Consider the following 8,893-nt stretch of genomic DNA (forward strand, 5'->3'; position numbering starts at 1 on the left):
TAGTGATTTTCATCTGCGAAAAGCATCTGAAGTGGTTCCGGCAGCTCCGGAGCATATCCGGTTATTATCCTAGAAAGCTTCCAGAATGATTCTGGCACCCTCCAAGAATTATCAGGCATGTGCCAAAACCAATTTGACTTAATGGTATCCCCTGAAATAACTTTTCAGTTTCATTTAAACTCATCCGATGACCTCTCTCTGCGGAACCTTTTCCGCTGTCCGAAACTTTTTTGATGATTTTCTCTCAGACTCCTTGTCTAGTATTCAGCAGATAGATGACCCTTAAGCGTGTGACCCTATAGGTTTGGTGAAGTATAGACATGACCGGAACCCTTTCCGATCAATGATCAACATCGGAGCCGTGGACACCCATATTGATCCCTATACCCACACAAATGAATATTCGAGTGAACCTCCAGTTGTCTTGTCGTGTGCTATTCCTGTTGCTTCGTGATATGTTACAAATACCCGAGGTGAGACATGTTGGCATTCTCGTGGATCAACAACTTGTCCACTATGCTAGTTACCTCGTTACCGGTATTGTTCTCTTTTCTCGTTACAGTGTTCCGGCATCCCCGTGATCAAATCACAAAGTGTCTGGACAGACAATGATGGATACCGTAACACCGAAAGGGCCAATAGATATCTCTCCATCATCGGAGGAGCAAATCCCAATCTTGAGCTATCAAGTTACTTGACATACTTTCCCATGAACCCGTAAGCCGCCGTAATAGCCACCCATTTACGGATGACGTTTAACAAACCGCAAAGTTCATGAAGCAAGCATGAAGAAACTCGATACTCTCATGGTCTAAGGAATCATGCAAACATCAACCATCTCTGTGTTATTTACCATTAACTTGTGACGAATGAATCTCATAGCATAACATCAATCCGGGTCGATTCAACACAAATGTTCTCTTAACATTGTGCCCTCAAAGTTGTTGGCATAGACATGCCCATGATCAGGAAAACGGAACCATCATGCAACACTTGATCTAGTCTTAGAGGCCAAACTAGGAATACTTCTTACCGTTTATTATTCCACACGTGCATATGAGTCTTCCTCCGAGCCTCGTGGATGTTGCAGACTCGAGAATCATTGCAGTTATAGCATGGAACATAAACATAATTATGAACTCGGAGATAAATAGTATCATTTATTATTGCCTCTAGGGCATATCTCCTACAGACTCCCACTTGCACTAGAGTCAATAATCTAGTTAATGCTAATGCACTTTACACCTATGGCATACCGGTGTAAAAAATGCTTCGCATGTGGTATAGCCTGATGTCCATCGGATCTGACGACTTCAGCTTCGTGTGTATCTTTGCATATCCTCACATTTTCACGCTTTCACAAAATTCATATTTTGTGTGGACTTGGCTTTTATGTATGTGAATCACAGGTCGAACCTGGATTCCTCAGACTAAGTTATGGAGAAACTACCTGCAGTAGTGTCCCATTGACAAAAGCCATCTTGGAACCATACTAAGTTCATGAATGAACTATATGATTCAACATCTTGTTTGTCGCTTCTAAAGCGTCAACATACTTAGTCATTTGTTACAGAATTCACCACAGTATCCTGTTGGGAACAATTTCCAACTACCATGCTACCATATTGTGTATTACCCAAAACCCTTAACTTAAATCGAAAATCGCATGGAGAAAAGATGAAGACTATATTGATGTAACATTTTACAATGTACTCTTCATGATCTCCGCTTGCGAGAAAACATATCATCAGTACTTACTATAGTACTCAATGACATCTTTCACTGTTGTCCCACGATCAGTACTTTGATCACTTTAGTATCCATACTCGCAACACCTTGGGAGTATCGGACATATCTGGTTGTTTTATATACCATGGAATACATGATAAATCCAAACACAAGAGTGTGTGGAATCTTCATCATGTATTTTGCTCATCAGTGTTTTGGGACACCGATTCTTGCAAAAACTCTTTCCATGTGGCTTCGGCAAGAATCACTCCCTGTCGTTCTTAGTGCTAAACGGTTTTAGCATTTTGTGAGTATGTATTTTGGCTCAGCCCCATTAGGTAAAACTATCTACATAGATCATTATGCCTAATATCAAGGCTATTTAGCCCAAGCACTTCATCGAAAAACTATTTTCAAATGAAGTCCTAATTCGTGTCAAGATTTTTTTTCCAATTAACAATGTGTGAAGCACACAAGGTTTTCAAAAATATTATTATGCTCCCACTTACTTTCTTGAAATACAAGCATCTTCGTTACCCATTGACAAAGTCAAACCCCTTTGACCATTTCATCAAAGCACGAAGATTCCAACTCCGTTTTGCTCTCTTCTGTCCATTGCTGGAACTTTGAAGTTTGCATACTTACTAGCATCCTCTAAATAGACAAAATGCCTTGGACTGTAACACATGCAAGTCATTGCTTTCATTTCCATCAGATGGAAATCCTATTGTCATCCATGTTTCATATCTCATGATTGAAATATGTATTAATTGCTAGTTCAACCCGAACTGACTTTAAGCATCGCTACGATGAAAACAACCTCATCATAGTCAACTCTTGAACTTGTTATTTCAACAAGTCGAGCTTTATGGATAAAACATTTTTATCCATATCGGTTTTAAGTTCCATAAATATTCGTTAGACTCCAAGCCTTCCGAAAGGTGTATCAAGGTTTTAATCTTGAATCACTTATATGGAAACTAACTCGGGTTGTATTGGCATTTAGCCAATTCCGGAGTCAGGGCCCATCAACGCTTCCTTGTGTATCATAGGTATAATGTTGTCTAACAACAATATCTTGTTTGCGCACCTGAGAGGTTTGCACGAGCCTTGCCTACGTGGTTCAGCTGCAAGTTCGACCGAAGTTCATACATTTTATTGTAGAGACTTCCATATCAGTCACAGTAGGAAACTCTGGAATTACTTCCAAGGTCTCTTTCCTTTGATCTGATGACGAAGATACTGTTTATCTCGTCGAGTTGCACTATTCTCCCACTAACCTTTTTGAAAGAACCATTCTCTTTAAAAGCACACCGTTTCAAGGCAAAACTATCTGCCTCGGTATAGTGAGGGAGGAATACCCAACATTTTGGTATAACCTACAAAGTAGCACTTGTCTGATTTGGAATAGGTTTGTAACCTTGTACACAAGCCCCATATTCCAAATGTTAAGAAAAGATACAACATGGTTGGGCGTACCATACCATGCCATCATTTCAACAGACCTGATGGAGCTCTTTTTAGTGTAAAAGCCGCAGTCTCTAAAGCATTACTCTTTAAAAGTGATAATGGCAAATTTATTTATGTCATCTTTGAACTTACCATGTCATAAATGGTTTGATTACATCTTCACAGACATTCTACTCATAGTGGTGTTCCGGGAGGTGTAAGTTATGAAACTCTTTTCACAACTCATCGGACATTCGCTAAACTTGTAACTCAAATATTCCTTTCTACAATCAAATTGTAGAAACATAATTTCCTTGTTACAATAACTTCTACTTCATTTTTGAAAACCTTTCGAATGATTTCAAAAGATCCAGACTTACGTCTCATCAAGTAAATATCCATATATCTACTTGAGTCATTTCTGAAGATAAATAAATCCACCACTTGCAGCAACATCTATTGAACTACACACATCAAAATGTATGATCACCAATAAGTTTGTTGCTCGTTCCTTATGGCCTGTGAACGTATTTCGGTCACTTCACTTTTCAGAGGAAAGTTGCAAGTGTCAGATGATTCAAAATCAAACGACTTAAAAATCCATCGTAATGGAATTTTTCCATGCGGGTTTCTCCAATGTGACCAAATGCAATGCCACACATGTGTGGTATTCTCATAGTCTTGCGACATTTAGCGTCAACGTTATGGATGTATCATTTTACCATCAATATTCATAACATACATCCCATCTTGGATGGAAGCATGGCCCTTCATTTTATTCATAATACTGAACAACAATTGTTCTTTTATGAACAACTGTTTTGCAATAAACATTGTGCAATGGGCAAGAGTGTAAGAAACTCTAAAATGAATTATGAAAGTAAACATAGAGGTACTATATTAATATCATTATTCATAACATACATCTCATTCACAATGAAAGTATGGCCCTTATGTTTATTCATAATACTGAACATAAAAAGTTCTCTTATGAACAACCTTCTTGCAAGATACCTTATGCAATGGGCTAGAGTTTGTAAAACTCTAAATGAATTATGAAAATAAACACAGATGGCAATACACCGATGGAAGGTATAGTAACATTTACTATGTTCCCTGTGTATACCTTAACCTCATTTCTGGCTAGTCTTTTTATTCATAGTAGCTCTTACATTGATTCGCAACAGAATGCAATCGAGCGGGTATCTTTGGGATTAACTCACAATACCCAGGAATTAGTGATTAACATGTTTAACCATAATTCCCAAGAACTATATCTTTTGACCAGCCTACTATACATCAAAAACTTGTATGACATTCATACATGAGCTGGATATTCCAGTCATCTTTCTTTCTGCCTTTATACTTCTAACAGTTTAACTTTTAGTATTTCTCCTACTCGCAAAAGAAGCACCCAACTTAAGAGTGGAGTTAGCCCCGGACTTCCTAGGCGTTTAAGTCATACTAACACCCTTTGGACACTTCCTTTCTCTTTAAGTTGTTGTTTTATTCACCTTTCATCATATGATATGCGTTCTTCTGGATCCCTTTCCCAACAGTCAAATGCATAGTAACACTTTTACTAATACTTGCAAACAAACATTGCTTTGTTTGTATCTAAAAATAATTTTTAGTTCCATGAATATCATATAACTATCCCAACTTTTAAAGTTTGGGTTTCGTGGAAGCAAACATATTCCACTTGACCCTAACAGAATTCTAGCTTTTGGATCGAAGAACGAGAGTCACATGATCCATAGCATTAGCGGGAGGATACGGAAAGCATGCGATAGGACAAAGTCCTTCTCGGCACTTTTGAGTACAATCCTCACATTACGTTACCAATCGTAAAGTTTTAACCAGATGTTTAACAGCTATTCAATTTTAACAGGGAAGGTGGAAACGCGAGCCATTATTCTATAACTATTTTGTAAGAAACAATTAGACGGTGTTCATAATTAATTGCACTGAGAATTAAACATGTTAATTCAACAGTGCGCTCCCACTCAAATCAATATCTCTCATAATTAATTTTGAGTGATACAAGATCCAGACTTCAATTCATCGCCATAGAATCATCATCTCATAACAGGAATTTTAATCAGTAGGCCAACTTGCCGATCACATCTCTATGTGACTCTTGCTCATCTTTTGATGCGTGTGTTCCGAGCTTAGGACGATCCTGCCATGAACGTCAAGATAACCAAGTGATCTTGCTACAAGGTCTGACCTCACCCGCCTCACACTTCTCTAATCGTTCGTACCCATGCATCCATGGCGCACCCCGAGAAGATAGGTGCCGTGACGGTGCTACACTTGGGAGAACACTAACTACTTGATATTTTAGTGAGAGATCACCCTAATAAAAAGCGACTACCAAGCAATCAAGAAGGGTGCATCATAAGGGATAAACATCTCAGGCAATTCATAATAGCATGATATGGTATAGCCCTTTCTGATGGAGAAGTCTTTCATTTCTTCGTCTTCGGCATTCGCGTCGGTGTTCACCTTCGTGAAGATCGCCACCACCTTGTCGGTGCACCAGATAATATCGCTATCTCCATAGCGGGTAAAATAAATGCATTACTTAAGGTTGCCACGCAGGTCATTAAAGTGCAATCATATGGCTCCAACCATCATGCCGAATCATGACACGCAGGTCATGCTAATTACATTATATAGTCATCTCATACATAATCAAATTATTATGAACACTGCTATACCACATCACATGCAAACCATCCTGCGAAACCAAGTTAGACGCCTCTAATCGGTTCATACAAAAAAGGTTTTACGTGGCTTCTAAGGTTTCGAAACAAACCGAAGCTACCTACGTCCATCATCAAGTATGATAATTCAAGTCGCTAGATTAACATCTCGGGATGTATGAAGCACGAGATAATAAAATCTCGAACCCCATACTAAACTTTGTCATATGCATGACCCCCGTGCAGATCATATCTGCAATGCCCTTTCATCTGCGAATTTTATCTTTCTTTTGACTACGGCAGAACCCAAAGAACTGATAGCACTTCCATGATCAATCAGGATCATGGATTGCCAGAACTTTGTCAAATTCCACCATGCTGTCTCGAGATTGAGCAAACGCAAATTCTAGGGAAGCAGCAAGAACGTCGGGTAACAAATTTCATCTGTCACCCGCATAAATAATTTTCAGCAATAGATCTCATCTACTCCAAAATTATATTATGCAATACCCATACATCTCCATGTATTCTAGATCGTAACCTGCATCTATGCATAGCACGGCTCTTGATGCCACTGTAGGGTAACGCAGCAGAAAACAAAAATTTTCTGACCTACGCACCAGCCCAGGACCACTATGGAGACTGCATACATGGTTTGATCTTTTTCGTTACCGGCTCGTGGCGCAACGGGAAGTAGAGTCGATGACGATCGGCGGTGCAGATCCCCGCAGCTAGGATTTACAACCTCCCAACCGCGAGGATGTATACCCTCATCTGCTCCTCAGACAGCCCTCCGGGAGGCGGTCGAACAGCCCCCCGGACGATGTTGCACACAGCCCTTCGGGAGGACCTTCGAAACTCGAACGGTCACTTGGACAGCCCTTCGGGAGGACCTTCAAAACTCGAACAGTCACACAGACAGCCCTTTGGGAGGCACTCATGAACTAAGACCGAAACTACGATCTCTCTACAGAGTTGCACACATACGGTGTCATCTATCCGGCAGGGTTTCGCCGTCCAAAACTAGTTCCTGCCGGAACCTAGACAGCCTTTCGGCTCTACGAAACTCTTTTCGTGGGAGGGAGAGAAGAAGCCGGATCATTGCATGACACTTGTATGTGAGAATGGATGAGGTTTGGGCAGCCCCCTCACCTCCTATTTATAGGGAAACCAAGGGGTAGGATGGGTATTCTGAAATACCAAAAGTGCCCCCACTTTATGTCACACATAAAGGGTATAAAAGGCATAAAGGGATGACAAGTGGAGCCCCATGGAGGAGCTGCAACCTCCAACGTCCCACCTTCATGGGGGCCCCCCAAAGGGGGTTCCTTGATCCCCAAGTCATTCTAGAAGCCTTTTGGGAAAAGCCCCAAAAGGTGGCTTTCCATAAATATCCCCAAAAGTACTTTCACTATTCACGACACATTTTTCAGCGTCCGTTCGAACTGAAAATATTTATGTGGGCTTAGAACATTTCCAATACCAATCAAAATGATTTTCAACGCATTCCGAAACAATTCCAGTTTAGTGATTTTCATCTGCGAAAAGCATCTGAAGTGGTTCCGGCAGCTCCGGAGCATATCCGGTTGTTATCCCGGAAAATTCCAGAAAGCTTCCAGAATGATTCTGGCACCCTCCAAGAATTACCAGGCATGTGCCGAAACCAATTTGACTTAATGGTATCCCCTGAAACAACTTTTCAGTTTCATCGAAACTCATCCGATGACCTCTCTCTGCGGAACCTTTTCCGCTGTCCGAAACATTTCCGGTGTCCGAAACTTTTTCGGTGATTTTCTCTCAGACTCCTTGTCTAGTATTCAGCAGATAGATGACCCTTAAGCGTGTGACCCTATAGGTTCGGTGAAGTATAGACATGACCGGAATCCTTTCCAATCAATGATCAACATCGGAGCCGTGGACACCCATATTGATCCCTATACCCACACGAATGAATATTCGAGTGAACCTCCAGTTGCCATGTACTATTCTTGTTGCTTTGTGATATGTTACAAATACCCGAGGTGAGACATGTTGGCATTCCCGTGGATCAACAACTTGTCCACTATGCTAGTTACCTCGTTATCGGTATTGTTCTCTTTTCTCGTTACCGTGTTCCGGCATCCCCGTGATCAAATCACAAAGTGTCTGGCCAGACGATGATGGATACCGTAACACCGAGAGGTCCCAGAGATATCTCTCCATCGTCGGAGGAGAAAATCCCAATCTTGAGCTATCAAGTTACTTGACATACTTTTCCATGAACCCGTAAGCCGCCGTAATAACTTTTCCATGAGCCCGTAAGCCGCCGTAATAGCCACCCATTTACGGATGACGTTTAACAAACCCCAAAGTTCATGAAGCAAGCATGAAGAAACTCGATACTCTCATGGTCTAAGGAATCATGCAAACATCAACCATCTATGTGTCATTTACCATTAACTTGTGACGAATGAATCTCATAGCATAACATTAATCCAGGTCGATTCAACACAAATGTTCTCTTAACATTGTGCCCTCAAAGTTGCTGGCATAGACATGCCCATGATCAGGAAAACGGAACCATCATGCAACACTTGATCTAGTCTTAGAGGCCAAACTAGGAATACTTCTTACCGTTTATTATTCCACACGTGCATATGAGTCTTCCTCCGAGCCTCGTGGATATTGCAGACTCGAGAATCATTGCAGTTATAGCATGGAACACAAATATAATTATGAACTCGAAGATAAATAATATCATTTATTATTGCCTCTAGGGCATATCTCCTACATCCCTCACCCGCAGCCAAGAGCACTCACTAGAGAGCCACCCCGCGCCGCTCGCCGTCGTCCAGGGGCCGAAACAGGGGAGGCCCGATTGGAGCTCGACCAGGACGCACCACCAGCCCGACCACCGCCTCAAACACCAACCACCTCGGCGGGCGCCTCCTTCTACCGCTATATACAATATCAAATATTGTTTTGATATACATGATTTTCAGTGGAGAACAGTTGAAAGGATCGATATA

This window comes from Triticum dicoccoides, chromosome 5B (genome assembly GCF_002162155.2).
Source record: "Triticum dicoccoides isolate Atlit2015 ecotype Zavitan chromosome 5B, WEW_v2.0, whole genome shotgun sequence".
NCBI classification, from domain to species: Eukaryota; Viridiplantae; Streptophyta; class Magnoliopsida; order Poales; family Poaceae; genus Triticum; species Triticum dicoccoides.